Source organism: Phalacrocorax carbo, chromosome 3 (genome assembly GCF_963921805.1).
Source record: "Phalacrocorax carbo chromosome 3, bPhaCar2.1, whole genome shotgun sequence".
Taxonomy (NCBI): domain Eukaryota; kingdom Metazoa; phylum Chordata; class Aves; order Suliformes; family Phalacrocoracidae; genus Phalacrocorax; species Phalacrocorax carbo.
In genome coordinates, this window is record NC_087515.1 from 49,210,736 (window position 1) to 49,235,017 (window position 24,282).

A 24,282-nucleotide genomic window follows, 5' to 3' on the forward strand; every position below is an offset into this window, starting at 1 on the left:
TAAGACAAAGAAAGATGCTGTACGCTATCATGGCACAGGGAACAACAGAGGTAAATTCTCTATACTGTAACATAAAGTAAGGGATGCAGCTCCCAGTAGAATGAAGCTGAAAGGTTTGAAAAGTTAGAGTGATCATATCTCATTATTGCAAACAAGGGGGGGGGGGGGGGGGGAGCGGGTGTGTGTTAGAACAAAATCTGACCTGGAGCTGCAACGAAACTGGACTGGGACAAGCAAGATTTGCTCTAAGTTAGTCAGAGCCGACGACTGTGCTGCCCTCAGGTGGAAGGTCTTGACAGGAGGGGGAGGCCTCCACTTACAAGGTAAACCCAGAAAAAATACTACTACTACTACTACTACTAATAATAATAATGAAAAAAAAACCCATCAGCCTTAGTGGATGCAACAAACCAAAATATTCAGAAGTGTGAGCAAGAAAAGTTATAATACATGAATAAACCAAATGTGAATTGAATTATGGCAGAAGAGGACAATTCTCATCTAGTGAATTGTAAATTGAGTTTGTTTCCAGTTCATATCTGAAATGCAAGGTTGATGCTTGGCTTTTCATTTTATTTTTTAGCTGGGGGGATTCTAACAGAAAATACTGACTTGAAATAACTAAAACCTTATTGAAGAGCTCTAACACACACACCGTGTGACTGACACACATTCTCTGAAGCATATTTAGTATCACCGCATCAAGTAGATTAGTTGTTCAACTGCCATAAGCAACAATATCGTATATTGCTACAAGCTTAAAATTATTCAAATCAGTTTTGTACACATGCATAGAGTCCTTTAAAACAAACAATTTTTTTCAATATGCAGGAGCAATCTGAAAAAAGTGATATTACAGGGTGTTCTGACTAACAGGAAACAGTCTCATGAACTTCTTCGGTGTGCTCGTTCATGAATGGAGTGCAAGGACTTTCCTGGGGGTTTGAAGGGGTGTACAAAGTACCCACACCATCTCTACAATAACAAGAGACTTCTTCACTCCAGGGTAGCCAGCTAACCGGGGTTACAGCATCCCTCAGATTGCTCTAAATGGAGTCCAAAGCAGAAAATCAGCAACTTTAGTTTCAGAACACACATGAATGATTAACCGCCACATCCAAGTGACTGGAAAGACAAATTATGAGGGATCCGTCCAATCTGCTGGAATCTGAAATTATAATTTTTTGCCAGTTTCTTGGCTTTCTTTTTTTGCTAGAATTAGTTAGCTGGAACACCTTTACATGTCATTTTAGAGCTTTCTCACCAGTTTTGGTTTTTACCATTGCCATTTTCAGAACAGTTAAATTTTTCCAACGCAAAAGACAGCAACAAAAATGTGCTGCAGGTTTGATTTCAGGGTTTGATCTCCTGTTTTTTTCACTTAGCTGAACATTGCATTTTCTAATTCCTCCTGCCACATACCACCATACTCACTGTGACAGCAGTATCCTCATTATACATGATGTTTCACTATTGTATATACCATGGGCTGAGCGGTGCAACATTACCAACACTGCCAAATACATATCAGCACATAGAGCAACACATAATCTCTTTTTCTTTCTGTAACTAATGCGGGAGCAGCAGGTGAATTTACAGAGCACCAGCTTTTCAAAGCTAGGACAAGAGCATCTCTAGCGATGCTTTGCTGAACTCAGCATAACCACCAGCTTTGGTCCCGTGCAGTCTGGGCTACGCAGATGGGCAAGCTCAGCCTAGGTTATACCTAACCACTGACATGCTTCAGCTCACACTAAGGGATGGTGAAAACCTCGCCTTTCCCCCTTGACGTACTCCGCAGCTCAATGGTAAACCCACACCTGCTTAGGGACCCGTGTCCAAACTGTTCAGGATCCAGAAAAGATTCTGAGTGCAGGCAGTGCTGTCATCCATCTCAAAAGTGTGTTTATAAGGTTACACTGCAGCAGGTGCCTTTCCACTAACTAGCTTTAAACTGGTAGCAGCATAACCGTGGCAGTGCTGAGCTGTACGTGGTTCCAAAAGTACAACCTAGAAGCAGAATAAATATTGACGCGGTACCCTGTGATGAGGTGCCTGCACAGTTATCAGTATACTGTGGAGCTCAAAGCAAGTCTAGGGCAGACACATAGATTTCAGTCACATCTTTACCTGCAGTGCAGATGCACCCCAAAATTCCCTCTGCCAAATTATACCCTGCAAAGGTGCTCTCAGTGCAAGCTAGAGAGTGTCACGCTGAGACTTAGTACAGTGTTGCTACTGCACTGTAAATTCACACCTTAGCTTGATGCATGCAAATATCCCTCCCAAAGAGGATGAGAGAAAGGGAACAGCTCTGTGAGGCAACAGCCCTGCAGGTTCCTGAGCATGTGGATAAATTTAAGCTGGTTTTCAAACTCAGAGTTCAAGACCAATATGTTTGGGCACTTTACACAGTTGGTTCTGGCATTGCCCATTATTAATCTTAAAAACAGTGTTTGCAATGAAGCTATTGATGAGAATAAAGGAACAGGCACAGAAATAAATTTTTATAAGGTTAGCTTTTAAATTAAATGCTTTTTAAAAATAACTCAGCAATTTCTATAATTAGCAAATCATTATTTTCTCCTTACAATGTTACTTTTTTGAAAGCAAATGAACCTAACTACATCTTTGTAATCTTTGTTTTCTTGCACAAAAAATGTATACCAATTACTGTTCATCACAGTTAGTGATCCATTTTGGGAGACCTAGAAGTGACACACCTTATAACTCTTTATACAAAGGCAAGTAAAAAGGAAGTGGGGTTTTTTTGTACGTATGTGTCCCATTCTGAAATAATTTGGCTATCAAAAAAATAAATCTTAAAAATCATATTTATCTTACCATTATAAAGGAATGGCATTCATTAGATTAATTTCCTAGTGTAACTTCCTAAGGACAAAGCCTCTAAGTTTAAACACGGCCTACATTTTAAAAACGTGATGGAAAATGACTGAGTAGTTTGGGGGTTTTCCATTCTATATCTATTCTCTAATCCCTGTTGCAGGGGCTTTCCACTCACACATTTTGCATCCAGATGTTACTGCTAGTTGTGGAACTTGGTGAATTAGCTCAGGACTTTGAATGCCTTTTCACATTCCTGAGGAAACAGGCCCTCCTGAAGAATTAGTCGTCCTAAGTATAGTAGCTGGCAAACAGGGAGGAGGAGGAAACAGGAGCAGGGTCAAAAGGAACGAGAGGAGGAGTGGAAAGTCACATAAACTTACACATAAAAGTCTCACAGGGAAAGAATTTGAACAAAACAGTAGGAGAACAGAGCTAATAAAGCTGGGGGCAACATGGCATAATCAAGATCACATTTTATAAACACCAGATTTTGAGTCCCTCTTCTTTTCCACACCCTTTATACAATGCTTTTGACTGAGGTTTTCTAAACTGTCCCTTCCAGAAAGAAAACAGCACAAATTAAAAAATGAGCCAAGTGTCGCAGGTGTTTCAAAGGGATGCAGCACCTTCCCAACCTACATGTGCTGCCTATATGATTGTCTATCCAATCTTTCTTTACATACTGAAGGAATTAACCTAACATTATCACTTCTTGCTTGATCTGGCCTGTAAGTTTTTGATTGAACATGACCCCACCGAAGTTATTAAAACTCCACCGTGACCGAAGAAAACACTTTGGATTCAAGAGTTCACTTGGATTTACTCTGGATTCATTAGTTCAGATCTTCCTTGGTGAAAGCTTGCTAGACAAGCTCCAGCCAAAAGAGACTACATATAGGATGTAAACTTGATCCCACTGAAGCATATGGCCAAAATACAACTTCAATGGGGCAGAATTTTACCTTACAACTTGCCAAAAGAGAGACAGGAAACTGTATTATCAAACATCATTCAGACAGAAAATGTTTTAGAGCTCAAAAAGGCTACAAAATAAGCAATTTGTTCTTATCTCACCAAAAATGGCCCAATTCTTTATCCTATATTCTTTATTCTATGCCTGAAACAGCACAAGAAATTCTACATTTGCCATCTGATACGTCTTGATGTACAATGGTGGATATTTAAACAGAAACTGAAGATCTTTATTTAAATTTGTCAGACCAGTAAAATATTTTAAATAAGCATTTTCTGTTAGCTCTCCTGCACTGAGTGGACCTCAAAACCAGCCAAGCCCACAGTCTGCAGAACAAGTCCAAAGTCTGCAGTCTGTAACACTGCTTACCACCATTCCAAAATGCAATGAATCTTTCCGGATGTATTTCTAAATTATTTTTTCTTTCTGCTACACGGTTGTCTGCAGACAGTCTAGCTTTCTTCCAACCTTATCTATTATTCACAAAAAGAATTATTTTTATAGAAGCTAATGCTTCTTCTCCCCAACTTTTTATGATCAAGGTGACTTATAAACAGCTTCAATAAAAATGGTTGGGTTTTTTTTTTTCCATACAAGAGCATTCTCAATAATACTTCAGAGAGAGCAGAGAGGCTAAAAGATACGTGACATTCATAGATTTCACCCCTGAAGCCACAAAAACCACACTAGCAATTTCTTCATTTGACCAAAATGAATGGTCATCACAAAAACAAATGTAAGTTTGGTAGCACTGATTTGGCTGAGACAGCTTAGGGGCTTGAACTTAATAGACTTCCTCTGACAGATTAGGATCTTCTGGTACGTCTGCATCATCCTGTCACAGCAGATAGCCAAGTCCAAACCACAGGCATGGGACTGCCCTTGATCCATAACCTTAGAATACAAAATAACTGGCTAAAGAATTTAATAAGACTCCCAAGGAAATACCTTTGCAGACAGTACATTTTACTTGGTGGTCTTTTATAGGGGGGGTGGAAAAAGAAGACAATTAAGCATTAAGAACTGATTGATGCTTAAACAAAATGCCTAACAGTAAAAGCACATTTCTGTATTCCAAAGGACCAGGCAAAGCCACCCCTAAGAAGGGATTAACTACTATCAGATGATATTACTACCGGATTAATGGTGTTTCGCATACACTATATTTTTATATATATATAAAAGATCTCTTTTAAGGAGGATATAAGTGATTTGTATAAAACCTAAAAGCCAAAAAACTAGATTTTATTTCTACAGCAACCTGATGGATAGCATTCTCTTTATTTATACATCCTTAATTGAAGTAATTTTTCCCCCTTTGTCTGGAACCAGGCCTTGCATTTCAAGCCAATTGTTTTTAGAGTACCACAGCCCATGAAAACAGTAAAGCAATGTATGACTCCAGAACTGATGCTTTATATTCCAGTGGATATTTTAAGCTGTTCTTATTTTAGAGAATTTTTTTTTGTAATAGATATACTAAAGGTGATCATTTTACTTTATAGCTAGTCATTGCTGAATGAAATATTTTGCCAGATGAAAGTAATTACTATGACTATATTACTTTTCTGGCCTGTTCAGCGTATTGTATCTCAGATATTCATAGTGTGAAATTCTGGATCCTCATTTGCAAAAAAAAAGCCACATTGTTCTGTGTTCTGGCCTTAATTACGTAAAGCCTATATAGATGTTATCCAGTTTCCTTCCCCACCTGTGTACCTTATACCTACCAAAGGTTACAGGAAAACTGCAATCTTAGCGTAGAATTGTGCAGGTGACAAAGCCAAACAACATACACAGATGTTTGTGTTACAAGTGAGAAAAAAGAATCTGCTTTGGCCAGAACCGAATTACTCAGGTGAATTTTTTAAAAGGATGCAAGGAGCAACCATATTCTTATTCAACGTTAGTCGCTACTAGACAAAATGATACATTAGAGAAAATAATTTGTTGAGGCGTCCTCAGGATTATATCCCCTGGAGATGGAAAACAGGCCTGCGTTTCTCTCACAAAGTCACGTCTGCTTGGAGTAGAATTTTTTCAATTCAAAACATAGTAATATATGCGCAATAAACTCACTGTTATAAATATTTGCCATAATATCCATCTTCTTGGTTCTCCTGCTACCCTAACCAGCAGCCATGCTACCATAAATCAGGGGAAGTAGTCTGTAGGAGCTGCAAGCTGCTCTCATTGTATTTCTGGAAACAGCCATCCACGAGGAGCCAAATGACACAAGAGAGACACTAGGAGTTGTGGCAGACTCCACATTTCAAACTGCTACGCTACTTCTACTCCACTTATGAAGTAAATGTGGCATTCTGTGTTAAAGACGACAAGTCAACACAGAGATATTGGTGGAGGAGCTAGCAATGTGTCTGGCCTACTGAAAGGCTTTTGGTTTTACCTTGCCAGAAGCATTCCAATACCTGGGACAAACTAACTACACCTAGGCAGTGAGAGATGAACAACCTCCACCACCAAACTCATTGAAAAAAATCATTATTTCAAGCACACACAGAGCTTATTTATTTTCTTTTCTTTTTCTCTTTTTTGTTCTTGCCATGAATTACCAGAATTGACAAGTAGCATTTTTTTCTGAGCAGTGAAGTTGTTATGCTGTGTAAAGGACAACATTTTCCTGCAAAAATTGCAAATGTCCATTTCAAAACTCGCCATCTTTCCAAGAGAGAGGCTTACACAATTGTTACCAGCATGATCTGTGATATCTCCTTCAGAAAATGGCACAGCAGCCCCATTCATTGACACTGGATGAGGGTAAGACGATTTTAACTACCCAACTGCTCTATAACCTCCCAACCATTGTGAGCCCAAGTACAAGTGCTTCATGACGGCTGCAGGAATTTCAGCCGCATTCAGTAATGCTCTATGTAAGGAATACAACAGTGTCAGAATAAAGAAAGGAAGTAGACAACAGTTTAAAATTAAGATGAGGTGCTTCTGCCCACATAGCTTGCTTTTGCTTAAGCTGATACCTCTGTTTCTTTGCCTTGAAAAAAAGAAATCTTATTTCATTATCTGGAACGCTGTGAACTAGAAATGTGGTTCAGAGGAACTAATCACAACTACCAAAAAGCAAAACCTCACTCTTTCTTGTTGTATTCTGTACTAGGCCCCATTTGTACACAACAGGGCTAGAAAGAGAGTAGCGGAGGATGTATTTCCCCACTTTATTGTGGTATTTCACAACAGCATTTCTGTAGTCATTCAGTCTCCAAATACGTATCTATCTATCTACTGCAAATGTTTTAATCTCAATCCTTAGCAGGTAGGACTTTAAATAAGCTTTTGTTCTGAAATATTTCTGTCAGCATTATTTGTTATTAAAGAAAAAAAGAAAGCTAAAATAAGATTTCTTTCAAAAGGTAATTAAGCAGTATAACATAGTAATAAGTCGAATGAACAATAAGGAGTTGTACTAAAATATATGCCTTGTGCAGTAGAGGACTGGTGTTTCAGGAGATTAACAATTATGATCACCAGTCCTCTTCTGTTTCTGTAATACTCCACACAATCTTTTTTAAATTACTTTATTAACCTTTCGTCCTAGCACAGAAGTGCCCGATTATAGATAATATTTCAAAATCATCTGAGGTGTAAGTGTGTTTGATTTGCTCAGTAATTATTTGTCTACTTTATTACATTGACCAAGCACACAAGCTCCTTGACCAGTTTTATTTCAAGTCCAGTTAAGAACAGGGTCGTATCATTTTGTGTGATCACTCCCTTTGGGCCCCAGAGTACCTGAAATTTCATACAGGAGCCGGTAACTTGGACATGAATAGCTCACACTTTAAAGATGCAGAAATCATTTAAGGGTAAGGGGTCTGTTCATAAGGGAAAGGTTTAGTGCACATGTGAGAGAAGTTTGCTTATTCACCGCATTGCAGACCAAGGACATTTAAGCACAGGCATGTAAATTTGCCTTTTTAAACCTAAAAGGGTGTAACCACCCTATATATTTGTCCATGGATTCTCTTTCACGATAATTTATTCCCAACATTTCACACAACACATTATTTGAAGTTGTATCTGAAGTATTAACCCATTACCAGCTCCACTACTATCTGCAGCTTCATGCTAAGCATATGGTGATCACAGAAGAATATGCATTTCTTAAAACACTGGCCTGAAGAAAACAAGCAAGGGTGAAAATAAAACATGCAATGAAAAAGTTTTCCTGCTCTAACTTTGCAGCTTTGTAGGAAATGAAAATAATATTTACATTTTTTTAAAGATGAAAATGCAATGAGATGAAACGCCATACATAGTTTATTCCTGAGGGCCACCACTAGGATAAAAGCATAAAGCCTGGGGACTTTGTTTACTGTCCACAATCAACAAATCCTGAAATCTCCATATGCAGCAGGTTTCTAAAGCTCTGTTAGTAATACTGTATATTGCTGGTCAACTCAGTCACCCATAGAATTACAGTGTAGGGTATGGATGCCAGTATTTTAGACCCAAACCGAGCATAAAAAACACAAAGTAAAATTCAGTGTCAGCACAAAGTTGACAGCGAATGATTATAACAGCTTCGAAGCTTGAAAAAGAGTGTAAATAACTAGGATCCCCCGCGGGCTCACTCAGTCTGCATACATAACAACTGTGATGGACAGCCACCATGGTAAAGTATAAAAAAAAAAGTCACTGTGCAAAGATGCAAAAATTTCTCCTGCAACGAGTCTTAACTGTCACCTTTCTGACTAAATCAGCTACTTCTACAGAGAAAAAGTATCTATACTGTAAGGTGCACATTTTCAGTACAGGCTGCTACTTTAACAGGTAAACCATTAATATATTTTTCAGTGTTAATAAGCCCCAAGGATTTTATTTCTTTAAAACAAATGATTCAAAGCTACATGTTACCAAGTTCTTCCTCTCAACCATCACCCAATTAACTACAGTAAAGACACGACCCAGACACAGAGCAAAAGAATTTCAAACAAGGCACATATCTGAACATAAGAATGAAAATACTCTTAGCAACTAACGCATAAATATTAGTACGTTTTTTCCTTGGGACTCTTTTGCTCCTACAGAGGTACACATACAAGCACATATGCCCATGTAGTAAAGGCTTTGAAGTGCTGGCAAACTGCAAGCGGGTAGATACACTAGGTCCTCAGACTCCATCAGACACGTGACAGCACTGTGATTATATGGGCCCTTCATAGTTTCTGGCTAGGACCAAGGGAAATAGGAATTAACAGCAAACACTAGCATATGCCCACAGACTACTGCATTTTAAAAAATTAATTAGCAAGCAAACTATTTAATTAACTAACTCTCTTTCCCACTATTTATTCTATATAAGCTTTCCATTTTGGAAAAAAAAAAAAGGCAGGTATTAAATCTTTCCTCTTTACCCATTTTGGTTATATTCATCTGAACTAAGTAGATGCCTTGAAATATCAGGCTTTGGTCATTGGACTAATTGCTCTGAGAGCCTGATTTTAATTTAAGCTAAACAGGAGCTCATAAGTATCACAAAGCAGAGATGTTTGTGATGATCAGGCAGTATCTACTGAGAAAAACAAGTATACCTAGCAAAAAGAAAAGAAAAATTCTCTCATGAGATAGTAAAAAACCATTATTGAGTTCATGGTGAGTTATGGAAAAACAGAACTTCTCCTCTTGCAAGATACTAAATGTCCTCCTTCCTTCACTGAACTTAAAGAGAATCGAGTCTTTGACGCTTTGTAGGTTGTGCTCGTCAATTTGGTGAATGAGACATGTAAATTTTGGTTTTATAATTTTATAAAGTGAAAGAGTGACTATTAGGTGTCTGAAAATCCTGAACATTTTCAAGGATGACCCTCAGCAAAGGGCTTACCTCCATCCATACCTATACAATCCTTATGTTTTGCTGGTGCTTTTTGATATTTCTACTGCTGTTTATTCAGAAACTTGCAATTTCTTTCCTCACTTGAAAGAACAGTGATATCCAAAGGCCATTTCTGAAAGCCAGCACAGCTGCAAGTATTTGTTTAAGCCACTTTGTTTTCTTTGTGCTATAAAAATGTGTCACGTACTCGAGATGTTCCCTCAAAAAATTAATTAGAGTATATGAATGGTGGGATAGGTTAATCTTGTACAAACTTCTGCAGTGTTATTCTATTCAAGGAAATACAACTCTTTACATGACAGTTGACTTGGCTGAAATAGCAAATAAAGGTGGGCACTCAGTGCTTGGTTTGTGGACTGTTAAGTATACATTTCCTTTCAGCTGACTGAGAAGAGACTAGCTTATTAGAGAGCCAGTATAGTTCTCTGCACCTGAGCTTACCTGCATAAAAGTGGCAAAATAATTACTAGCTTATTAAGTATGGCTTTTTAGTTCCATTGGAACGAAACCGGGTTTATAAGATTAAAGATATGGAAATTTTGCCCAATTTCACAATTTACATCTGACCCAGTAGAGTTGCTGTTCCATCCAAAAGAAGCTGATCACCCCTTTTATATTTTATCTTGACACCACGATGCTAGCCTTAAGAAAGTGGGACAATAACAGAAATGCATTTGCTTTGAAACCTGCCTTACTAACTCTAGTAACTACAGGCAAGTTATCCCTGACTTGGGCCAGAAGCTTTTGCAAAAATCTTAGAAAGAATAACGGGACACAGCAGCAGCAAAATTAAACAGTTGTATTCATAGCAAAATAATAACTCTAAAAAGTGAAATTCAAAGCTGCCTTTCAATATTTCTTCCTAGGAGAGACCAACAGAGCAGCAAGCAAAGCAGTATTTGTTAGCCATGCTAAGTGAAGCTAGATTTGTAATCTCACAGAAATAAAAGGCAGAACAGTAGATATAGGAGATATTATTCCATACTAGAATTAGCATAACCCAGCACATCAGAATATTAAAATTTAACAAGGATTTCAAATGATCCTTGTATCATCAGCAGAGAGTCATGCCACAGTTTTTTTATTGGTTCAGCAGGATAGGTATAATTGTATCAATATTTTAATGCTTGATGCATATTGTCTGTGATAAATCGCTTGCATAAATAAAAAGCACCAATATTCAATTGCCAATGAAATAATCACACCTTCTAGATCTTTATTATATCATGCATTATTTAATTACAATAATCAGAATCCTTTTGAAGGTAAAACAAGATTAAAAAGGTTTTGTTTTATTGGATCTATATATTTGATTTACACTTTATAAGTTAGCTTTGCATTAAGAATTTATAAGGCATCAATTCAAATGGTGATATTACAAGAGTTTATTCCGTTTGTAATTAGTACAGTACTCTTAAAGTACTGTGGCTACAGGAGAGAATATTTCAGTATTTTAATGAGCTTTTTAAGGATAATTGATGTAACAATCGTTGAATTACACGTTTCTACCTGAAGAATAATGAAGGAAACATTTTAATGAGAAATTTAATCATTATTAGCAAGTGATCCACTAAACTGCCATTTACTGACATTTAAAAGCTTAATAGCAGAAAACTGTCTTTTTGTACATCTGTATCACTACAGATGATCATCGTCTCAGTTGCTCAGGTATTCTGGTGTAACATTGTTAGGTTTTTGTTGTTAAATTTGAGACAAGCTTTCTTTAACTCACAATCGTCAGCTTTCTCTGGAAACTACAGGGCTTGACGCGTATACAGATAATTTCAATAAATTAGCCCCTTTTCAGCCTTCAGCATTTTTTCAGTATGAAAGGTCTCATTCTTGGGAGTATTTGTGCTTGCATCAGCTTGATTTTCATGAACGCCCTGTAACCTCCCTGATAGCATCGTAGACATGGCGATCCTACCACAGTGTTGACAGCAACGTGTGAAGCTACAACACAGTATTTATTAAAAAAAAAAAAACAACCAACAACCTAAAAAAACCAAACAAAAAACCACCCTTGAATTTTGGGACAGTCATTGTGCATGTGCCATGAGAAACACAGTACACCACCTACCTGTCTCCTTGCTCACTTCTCCACAGGCATTCACCCAACTCCAAGCAGTATTTTTTCACATAGTTAACATCCTCTTCTCCACAGAATCTGCTCCATATCACCATCTATCTGTTACCCCAATGCCCACAGAAAACCCCTTTTTTCCAGCGCCTTAACTGTCTCAGCTCAACTGGAGGTGCTGCAGAACAGCAACACCTCATTCTCACACCACTCCTCCCAACCTTGCAAGAGCTTGTACTTTGGTTGAGGACAGGCTCCCATGAAAGGTGCTCTCTGGGACAGACAACTGCTCCATGGATTGAAACAGTCCCTACAGAGCAGACAGTAGAGGATAGCAACAACACACACACGGCCCCATATAGGAAACCATCTGAACATCAGAGATGTGACATGAAACAACAGCTATGAGGAAACAAACTTTTACCAATCTCTAGGCCCGCCTGATGTAGGATGGCTGGAGATCCATAAACAGATACAGCACATTCTGCCCTATAGGATTACAATGCCATGATACTACACAACAGAAATTCCCTTCCTTCTTTAACTCCATATGATTTATATAGTTGTGTGCAATCAGGCAACTCTTTGGAGTTTGAGTGGGACGAGGAGGATTTTACTAGATTTAGAAACTGTAAAAAATGCAGAAAGGTAACAAATCACGGTGATACACAGACATAAAACAAGCAGCACACACAACAGGTGGTCTTAGAAATACTACTCAGCTTGCAGAGAGCTAAGCAGGGGTGGACCTATTCTGCATTTAGGTTAAGATGTTTCTAAATGCAAAGCAACAGGAAGCTCCTTCCTTTTAAATAGACAGTGTTATTATTTTTGAGTAATATTGATCCATCCTTGCAGCAGGGTACTCGACAGCATTGGTCTGCCATAGAGAGTCTTAATTTAAGGGGCAGGGGGTATAAAATTGAGGTTCCACTCTGTTCTTTTCAAGTGTTGACTCAGCCTCTGAATAAAAATTGGGAAAGCAATGCGTATTAAAATAAATTAGTGAAGCATTATTAGTATGAGGTTTCTCTCTCATAACTGCAGTTTCCACAGCCATCCACTAGGAAAAACTTCCCTTTGCTCTGTGTGGGTCCTAAAAATTCCCTCTTTCCCAACCTTTATAGGGTGAAGAGTCCAGAAAAGGGGCAAAAAGAGGCTGGATATAGAGATAACATTCTAAGAATTTTATTTGCTAGCAGTGATAGAGAGGTTTAAGAAAATCTACAGTCTAATCCAAACAAACAAACATACATTCCTCTCTCCACCCCAACCCCGCAAAAAAAAAGCCAAACAAAAACAAACAAACAAACAAACACACACACACACCCCAAAAAAAAACCGAACGCCAAAACCACCAACCCACTGGGCCATGAAGCTAGAAAAAGATGAAATTAGTCTCCTCACCAGGAAGATCTCCTCTACAGACAGCCAATTAGTCCCTATTCATAACACCACCTAAGGTAATTCAAACCCATCAAGATACTTATCTCTGGTATCTGGACTGCCTCATTATCACCTTTGAAGAGATTAGAAGAAAAACTTCCTTGAATGAATAGTAACACACTAGGAGTCCTTTTGCTTCTTTAGGATGTGGAGGATTAAAAGGGATGGACGGGAAGGTACAAGCTCCCAAAAGGATGCTCTTCACCAGACATTGCCCGCCTATGTCAGAGCAGCTTTGCTTTCATACACAAAAAGGAGGACCTGCAGCTCGTTGCCACAGGTCAGTTTCTGCTCCAGATAAAAATCCTGGAAGTTCCAACAAAGCTTTCTGATGAAATTACTCAGCTCTGCTTTTGCTTGCACATTCCCTCACTGTCCCAAAAAGACGGCAGTTTCACTTGCATAGAACATCTTTCTCCTCAGAGCTGGAAAAAGGAAAGAGGACTCAAGGAAATTAAAAGTAATTCATTCCCTGGGAATTCACGATATAGTTTAATGTTTTAGAGAGGACAGCTCTTTCCTGTTTAACGCCAAAAAAATCTGCAAAGGAGAGACAGACATAAACTGATCACCAGCAGTCTCGCGAGGAGCTGCTGGTAACCCTATGGGATCTGCATTCTGCCTACAATCCCTGTACTTCAAGCCCAACGAGAAACCACCTCTGCTCTCCCCTTGCTCAGGAAGAAAGTTTCTGTACATCTTCACTTGGAGTCAAAGCCTTCTACAATTCACCAGCACGGCTGTATCTGGGCCTTCTGAGAACTGTAAGCTTTCCAGGACAAAACCAACTCATACTATTATTAAGCAAGGACTGGAGAGACCTTCATACATGCCCTTATTGCACAAAAAGCCTTTATAAAACTAAAACATGTCTAGAAATTATATCCAATATATATATATCTCCAGGCTCATAAATAAGACACATTCTGAAAATCAGGTGCACTGCTTAGCTGTTGCAATGATTTAAGTGAGCTACCAGGGAATATCAGCAAAAGTGACACAGAAAACAGAAGTGGGCAAAGGTGAGTTATAAAACCAAGAAAAAAACCTTGAGCCAAAAATATATCAAAACTGACTCACTGGTGTGCTTTCATTGCTTAGAGATGTAGTGCCATTCTCATCTGGTTAATTCCAATTCAGCATTTCTTTGATATACCTTTTATAATTTTCAGTCTAATTATAATGAAAATCATTTTTCAATGTAATTTTGTAATAAAAGTTTCCTTATTTCTCATTACCTAAGAACATGATCTTGCACAGCTACTGAGCATGCTTACAACGTGGATAGTGTATCTTCTCTTTCTTAGCATTTAATCTCTTCATAGTCTACAGATGTCAAGAGGTTCAGATTAAGCTTGTTAAAGATCTGCTTCACTCTAACTCACTGATGATTATTTATTTAGCAGTTTTATGTAACCCTGTCATTGATAAGCACTCTATTAATTTGCCGAGGGACAAATCAACACTAGTTATTTTTCTACCGGCTATTAGATTCAGTGCTGCTGTTTGTTACAAACCACTTGCCAGTTAATTATAAATTATGGGTCCTCTTTGCCTATATTAATTGATATCTCCGCTGCCTTTGTAGTACTAGACAAATAAATTGAAGGCAAGATTTATTAAGCAGCGCATGTCTTCCGTCTCTTGATTAGTATTCTTTACTTTTTCAACATTTATACTTGTTTATACAGATTTGATGGCAGAACAGTACATTAGAGAACTGATCCTTGGGGTGTTTTTGGGGAGACAGGAAGACTTATTTAACAGCTTCCCACAAATTAGGTTGAAGTGACACACGATTTAAGTTAAGCAATTTTTAAATGCTCCTTTTGATTTAATAAAGTCTTAGGTTACAGTATCTTTCAGTATAGATACAGCATCCACATATTTTACAGAAATTGTATACATACTTCTCTGCCCTCAGTAAGCACCACGCGTACACAGCTACGTTCTGCATGCAGAGTGTGTGTGTTTTTAAACAGCTACTCTTGGGTGTGAGAGTATATACACACGAGCAACATGTACAGAAGATGACGCATGTGGGTATGCATATGCACACAGATCTATGTAGACCCATCTCATACCTCAGGTAGTAGAAAGATTCTCTGCTGGGAATTTTCATGCAGAAAGAAAGGATTTTCTGAAGAGTTTCATTTTCAAAACCTGAAGATGTAATGAGTGGTTTCAGAACAATCGACTGTGGCCATTTTTAATTTGCATGAGCGTGAATTATATGAAGTAATTGTACAGTCTGCTCCATTTATATATGATCACTAGCTACAGGGAACGCACCCTTTCAGAGAGATGCTCACACTCCACAAAGAAGCAAGAGTCAAAATTCATAGCATGTACTTTTGAAAAGAAACTATATTCTTTTGCTCCCTTGCAAGTGCCAAGCATAGAAGTATAATGCAAAATTCAGCTCTGGAGTAACTTCTTAGGCTTCAGAGGAATTCCTAACAATTACACCACCGTTGAAATTGGCCCACAGGAATAAAAAGGCTACACCATTTCAGCGAGTTCAAATTTTACAGCATCTTATTTCCAGTCTCCAACCTTTAAAGTCCACTCTTCTGTGTAATAAGGATGTGACACACACAAGTGTTCATCGGGGTTATAAAAGGTTTCACCCTTCTGCCACTTGACAGGTGCCAGGACCCATTGATCCCAGAGATTACTGTTACATTCCAAACCTAATTATGGACAGTTTTTTAATGCAATTAATAGCTTCATCTGCAGTGCCGAGTGTTTTGCTATATACTATGTTAGATAAATTCAAAGAATGCACATTCGTGACCCTGTGGATGGATGCATTGCTGTATTGACTGTTCACAAGCAATATCTCCTCATTAATTAACTCTTATAATGCACTGATTAGTATGTGTGTATGGCTGTGCATGTTTTCTACCAGGCAGAACATCTGCATCACCCTCTGGAGTCCGGCTCACAAAGAATAACAGCCAAAATACTACTATAGCTCTCCTAATTCCTGGTATATTCCACATAGCTGCATAATCACTGCCCTTTCGTAGTCAAAATACCCAGAAATATGTACCCACAACCAACCTGTAGCTCAAGTGCCTTTTCATGTAAATGTGTGAAAATTACCTGACATGACTTACTGAAAACAAGTGGCAAAATGCAAATTAATTATGGGCATTCTTGCAAGCACATAGGAAGAACTTGGGGTTTGTATCTTGGAAAAAGCAATGATCAGCTATTGGTAAGATTATCTATTTAAGTTTAAAGACTCTATTTTCTATTTTCTTAGGCTTCTGTGTCTCCATATACACTTCCAATGCAGCTCAAACTAGAATAGTCAGAGAAACTTTGCTTAAAAATATATACGTTAAATTTATTAATGCTATTTGTCTACTTTACCAAAGCCATTATTTGGATTTCATTCACTAATAAGGTCTGAAAACCATTTTGAAACCTGCGGGCAAACACCACAATGGAAATGGAAATACAATTACTAGTAGTAGTAATGTTTAAATAGATACACCTATATTATACCTTAACAACAGGGTACTTATCTCTAAAAATAGCAATACCTTTATAACTTTTTGAATAGGATTATATTGAGGAATTAAGAACAATGTCAGAGCCACCCAAAACAGCAAAGTCCCCACAAAATGTCAAAGCAAATACAACTGCAGTGGATGAGGCTGGTGTAAAATCAGACTGAGTGATCCAGCCCTCTCTCTTAAACAGGCTGCAACTGGACCCAAAATGGTCATGGTCAACACAAGACTCTTCTAAGGGCAACGAGTATGGCTGGGGAAAGTAGACAAACTGGGCGTACAGACTGTTCTTTGGGTCTTAAACAGAAGCAGCAGACATCAGAGATGAAATCCAGTTGAGAACAATTGTGGCAGAGTTTAACTGGATATGGACCAGTTTGGCTGTTTTTCAAAGAAAAGGCAGTTAGTACCCGTGGAGTCAAAAAGAGGAAGAGCAGCGATGAAGTGTTCATCTGTAGGGGGAGAGAGATAGGCACGCTTTACGGTCTGTGCAATGTGGAGAGGTTACTGGGGAAGGGGTTGGGGTGAGGTTGCAATGTGTTGCAAAACCAGCATCTCCATCACGGCTCTTTGTGTTCAGCTTTGTGCGTGAGGCCGCTGCAGAGCAACGGGCCCTTCTCTGCCCTGTGAGCAAGTGAGCAAAACTGCACTCTACACCCAGATCCTCTAAGTGGTAACTCAGCGCTGCATCAAACATCCTTGGTGACGTCAGTGGATCTAAGGTAAGGAATGGGTAAACCGTTTCAAATAAAATAGGCAATGACCCGAACTGTTGCTGTAAACCAATTTTTTTTCAGATTCACAGAAGTTTGAGCAGCTTTCTTGTTCTATTTTCCATTTTCTTTCAGAAGAAATGTAAAATTGAGGCCTTGACCACTCAAGGTCATTAAAAATCCCATTAACCTTTACACAAGGTAGGGCCTAAGTAGGGTTAATTAAGCAATATTCCTTCACAAGGGTCTGAAAAAGCATTTTTCTTTCTGGTTTCAATATATATGCCTGTAGGCTTGCACAGCTGCCACAAGTTTTGTTCTAGATTTTGGGTCTTGTCCCCCCAAAAAGCAAAAAAATGCAAACAAAACACAAACAAAATAATACAACAGCATAAAACCATGCAAGACCCCAAATTCACCTGGTTGTAATACAGACCCTGAAAGGCATGGGTTCCCTATGTCCCACTGAAAAGGGCACCCGTGCTTTTTAAAATGTGACTCAGTGGCCTATGGAATGGTTTATACACTGTACAAAACGTTTTGAAAAAAAATATTTATACACTAGAGAAATACTCTCATATCACTATAACAAATTAAAGAAAATACGGAGTCATTTTCCACAAACCATAAATAATAATTTACATTTATTCATTGCTGGGTGCTGTAAGCATTCTCAGAAAAAGAACTCAAAGCAATGATAAATCAGTCACAAAAAGTGAGAGAAACATGATAAACTACATATTAGGCCAGAGGAAAATCTGCCATACAGAGCTTGGAAACTGTCATCGTACAAGAGGAATCTGTGACTTCCATCTGTAACTGCCTTCAATCATATTCCTTATACCCTTCATCAGAACTCCCTGTACGCATCATTATTCTATAATTATCAACATATATAGATAAAAATAACCAGTCAGAATCACATTTACAAGGTTCTTTTTTTTAAATAGAAGGGGAATGTAGCTCAGAACACTGAAAAACTAAAATTCCTTTTTCATAGGAATCCAAAACTGTTTGCAGGCAGAAATAGTAGCGGAGGGATAATATGATCGTCTGTGCTATCTAGTTCTACTGAAACGCATAATGAAGCCGAGCACTGTTTTGGTATTAATTCTCATGTGTTGGTAAGTCATAGCAAAGCCCCCTAAAAGCATGCAGAAAAATAAACTTTTCAGCCTGCTTTGTTCAAGAACTTAATTATGTAATTAATTAAATCAGACAGTAGCAAATTCAAAACAGATAACATTTTTTTACAGTGAACAAATAGACTACAGGACTTCCTGCCACAAGATATCCCTGCTAACAACTTAGCTAAATTAAAGACATGAGACATTTATGTGGCTAGCAAGCATATATAAGAGGAAAATACACAAATAATGCTAAAACAAAACACATTTTATCAGGCACAGATTTATCAGAGAGGTGAAGGGGACTGCATCTCCCACACAATAGCAACGCTGAGTGGCATGTGCTCTTACATCCCATGGAAGGGGTATTAGAAGTTATGCGCCTGGAACAGGAACCTTTCTTTTCCTGAAACACTTGGTATTAAACACAACTAGAGGATGACAACGACCACCTCCGGCCCAACTTTGGGTGCTCTGAGGAAAGCCTCTCTGTATTTCTTTCTCTTGCTAAGCCTGTTAAGTACCCACCTACCAGCACTGTTTCACAGCAAACTGAGCTGGTGCCTGCATATAGGACGGTTTGTAAATGGCATGAATGTTTCCCAACAAAGTGAACTGAACATTGCACACCATCTGGTTTGTTTTGTGACTCTGTAAAATGTAGTGATGCTTGTCAAAGAGAATACACAAATTAAAATCTATTTATCTAAATAGTTGAACATGAAATCAAAATATTTTAAGTCGCGACTTTATCCTAGCTCGGATAAAACTATTTGGTTATAATGACAGTCCTTAGACCACACTGGGAATTTCAAAGCTGGACCTGTTCTCAATTTCCTTGATTATCTATAATTGGGAAAAAGAAAAAAAACCAAAACCAAACCAAACCAAAAAACCCCAAACCAGAAAACCAAAAGCAAAGAAAACCAGAAAACATAAAGCTATGAAAAACCAGTGTCCTTAAATTTTCCAGGTTGGTTGTGGAGATTCAGGCGCTGTACACTTATACAAATGGTATTTGAAGTCTTACTGAACATTCTGTGTCAAAACTACACCCATTGTTCGCTAGGAATCCAACTTCTCCTCCTTCAGAATCTTTACAGACGTAACTAACTCAACACCTTATAGCAACTGCACAATGTGCTGTACACAAAAACATCTCCATGCTGCACATAGAGAATTCAGATGGTGAGGTGAGTGGCCCAGAGCCACAGACATATTCAGTTTTATATGCAGAATTAGAACGCACGTAGTTTCAGCTCTCAAACCTATGCTTATACCACTACATCACACTTCCTTATAAAATATTACCTGACAGGACCCGTATTTATTGAAAAGGAAGTGTATATTTTCTGCTGGAGTGAAATACTTCTCATTTTTTAAGCTGTTAATATTCATTTTGTGAGTTCTGTGTCTGAAGATCATTATGAATGTCTTCTTGGTATTTCATTAACACTACAAAAAACCAAAAACAAAAACCCAGAAGACAGTTTTGATGCAAAGCTTACTTTAAGTGTGTAAATTCCCTGGTTTTTTTTCTCTTTTTTTTAAAGCCAGAAAAGGTGGATAAAAGACCTGTAAAATAAATGCCGAGTGAATACAACTCTTGAGCTATAGAACTTGTGCTGTGAAAATTCTACTTTGTCTGGCAAACACTATTAAACAGAAATCTATGAACAGCATTTTTTTTTCCATTTCATACAGGGGGGAAGAAAGAAATCAGATCTGACCCAGTGACTTCGATGACAATGGTGAGAGTCCTACTTTGTACAATGAGTTATAAAGACAGATTTTTTACTCTTGGGTGGGCATTTCAACATTCCTAACAATGGAGCTTCTCTACTAGACTTGCCAAGATCACTTACTAGAGCTCTGGTTGTTGGCACCGACGACTCTGGTATGTCAGAGTAACCCTGATGAGCCCTCCTGGTTTGTTTTTTTTCCCCAGACTGGTTTCTAAATTACACAACACGATTAAGAAAGTGTTCTCAAAGTGCAGATTACTAGCATTGTCATCTCTATTTTTGAATGTTTTCTGGAATGTGAGTTTTAGGTACACAAACATCATACTTTTACAATTATTTGGGTCATTTCCAATTGGAATTCAAAACCAGGTGTCAGTGGTGAAGTGCCTCGAGGCTATCAAAATAACTGACTGTGTCACCTTGTCCTCCTAATGATCCTTATATATTTAACATAAACATCATAAAAGTAAGTGCTTATTCAAGCAGGACCACTACATATGTTTACCTGGGCTTGTTTTTCTAACTTGCACTGACTATAAAAAATAACTGGGAAGAGGAAAAAAAATGTTAAGTGCTATAACGGAGCATCAAACTATGGATTTGGAAGTCTGATGCTTGCTGATGTTTCAAATAAACCCCAGAAGCTATTCTTGTGGGGGGTCATAATGGCACATGCAACCTATTTTGAGACCATTTCTTTTCTTACAGTGCTGTGTGCTTCTCATTATAATGATAATATCCAGCATTTATATGGCTATTTACATTTTTTAAGTGCTGTACCAACAACTAATTAATCCTCACAACACCCCGTAGGGTAGGTAAGTATTATTATCCCCATTTTATAAATGGAGAAATTGAGACAGAGAGGTAAAAGTGACTTCCTAGAAGATGCTCAGCAAGTTATAGGCAAAACTCAAATGAAAACACAGGGGATTCCTGGCTCCCAGGCTGTGCTCTGTCTGCTCAGCCAGACCTTGTTGCCTCTCACAGGAACTAATGCCTGATTTTAGCGTCACCATTTACATCCAATCTTGTCCAAAAATCCCCTGTACTATGCAGCGTGTGTTGCTTCCATTACACACTCAAGACATTTCTATCACGATGCCGTCAAGCAGTGCATCAACTTACCCAGAGAGGTTGTGCAGGCTCCGTCCTTGGAGCGTCTCAAGACGCAACACGACAAAACTCTGAGCAACCTAGGCTGATCTAATAGATGATCTTGCTTGACACAGGACATTGGATTAAAGACCTCTGAGGTCCTTCCCAGCCTGAAGTAGATGTGTTCTGTGACGATTACAAGTTTTCCGTTGCTTCACACTGTCAACTCTGCTCTTTTCATCTGGGTTCTTCCTTTAGGTTGTAGGGGAATAGACAGGGATCGGCGACCGGAAGATTACGGGATGTGACGGAAAGATAGACTCCTCCCCATAGGAGTGGCAGGAACAGGAACCGCAAGAGCTATATAAGCGTGTGACGCAGCCAAATAGACGGACATTTTGTATCCATCATATTGGTGTCTGTGCATCATTGTCCCCAGGGTGGGTAGAGCCCTGTGTCCCGGAGGTATGCGGCCCAAGATAAGTTCTCCCGTAGAAGCGTACAGCTACATAGGTCTTTGACCTCTGCCTGTCCTTTGGCAGGCATTCCTATGTGCAGCACTAGGTCCGTACCAACATAAGAAAAAAATCAATATAATGGCATCACATGCCATTTAACAGTGAACAAAAAAAAAGTAATTTCCCTGTTTGTATCCAAAGTTTAAATCATCACCAAATATGGTCTCTTCCATGACAGAAGACAACCTTCAGATTTTCTTCTGGCTCTGGTTGCTAGCAAAGTCTGCTCAAGAACAGGAAAAACTGAAAATAAAATCTTGAGGGTTACTGTTAGTATCGCTAAGAGACATTGCTACATGGTTGTTGTTGTCACTTAGATACATAAGTCCATACTCTGTATTATAGGACGGAAAGAAGTTCTGCCTCTGTGCAATAGCAATATAAATGCTCTTGGAATGATCAACGCTCTGCTTAATGACCCTCCTTGCTGCAGTATCACAGGTAAGATCAAAGCTGATGACAGCCCAGATCCCCAGAGGTACTCAGTCTCCTCAGCAGTAGCTAGTTATTTAGGGGAGCTCAAGTTCCTTTTGGGGAAAAAAAGTAACAAAGTTTTTAAAAGTGCTGTGTATCCTGCAGTTCCTACTAAAATGAAACTGAGCTGTTTGGGAACTTCCATTATTTCATTCTGATGCCTAATGGGAACTGTTGGATGCAAAACTGGTTTAGGAATTGAGCCTTAAACACCCCTATTAACTCCCCTGCACTCCCATAAAAGATTGTTTGTATCCTTTTGCACATACTTCAGCAAATAGAATAAATTACAATACTCTGACTACTTCATAGTAAAATTAGCAGCCACATTGTCAAGTAGAAGCCAAAAGATGAGGCTACCCCAGAAGCAGGTAACACCAAAAAGTAAGTGTATGCTTTTATACATATATTATGCTGGCTAAAAGCCTGGTTCCCTGTTGCCTTATTCAGTACACAGCCACTTATGTTAAGAAAGAAGGGATTTAAAATATGAAGTGGATAGTATGGTACCTTTCACCTGTGTTTGTAAGACCTCAAGGAGAAAACAGTGGATATCAGGCAGTAAATGGACCTGATATTACATCTGTTTTATTCCAACATCTGATCTATATACCTACCTACAGTCACACACACTATTTTGTACTGAACTATATTTCTTAAAGCGGAAGGAGACCCCAACAAAATCCAAGAGGAGCATCTCAGAGACGTGAATTTGTACGAAAACTTTTTTATCCTACTTTTCTTTCTCTGTGCTTTTTCAGGGGTGAAGCCAAAGGCTAACCTGTATTTAATATTGTTGGAAGTCATGTTTAGAAATGACTACAAATAAACTCGTGAGTAGTTAGCCAGGTAGGGCTGTCTGTTACACACTTGTTGCAAACAACGCATTCTTGCACTCTATGTGAGGGTCACCGTTTAACCAACGCACTGAGAACTTCTCCGCTAATCTGGCTCCTGAACATCCCTCTGAAGTGCTTTACCACACAGCTAACTGTGACAAGGAAGTGGTTACACTTAGAGAAGTAGCAAAGTCAGTACAGGAGCAGAGTTCCTCAGGTTCTGAAAAGAACGTGGCATGAAAATATCAATAGCCTTTAAAAATACTATATATATACACACACACGTGCACCCACACATCTAGCTCTTATATATATCAGTGTCTATGGGGTTCCCATTTGTGATTACAGACAGCAATATAGACAAAGCTACTACGGTTAAACCCTTTGTGAGAGTTATTAAGCTGTTGACAATATGAGAATCAGATGAATTTACCACTGGTTCAGTAATTGTCTTTCATATATGAGCAACCCCCTACATACAACTTTTATGATTCATCATATTTATTTTTTGTTTCCTCAAGCAACATCTTTTATTAGTTGCACACTCACTACAGAAATTTAATTTCTGCAAGAGAACAACAAAGCAGTTGATTATTATTATTGAGAATCTGGTACAACATAGAGTGAAATAAAATCTATAAGGCATTAAAATGACAGATTAGGCAAGAGCTGTATTCATTTACAAGTGTTAGAACATCATGTTAATGCCTCACAAGCACAACATAAAATGAAAATCAACTCTTTCATGCTGCTTTACTAATACTGCAAAGCTCCATGGAGCACAAATAGTAGTCCCTGTTAAAGAGGCACTGTTCTTTCGTAGTTTTTACATGCAGCAGGTTTATCATTAGCACTTGACAGAAAACTCTCTTCTGGTACTTACTAGCCATAAACTTTACATTTTTACCACGTATGGATTTAGAGATGATTATTACCAATTTCTGCTAGACCAAGTGTATTAAGTATATGGCTGTTGCTTAATGAAATTTTAGAATTTGTGCTCAAAATCTCCTTGGTTAGAAACATTCA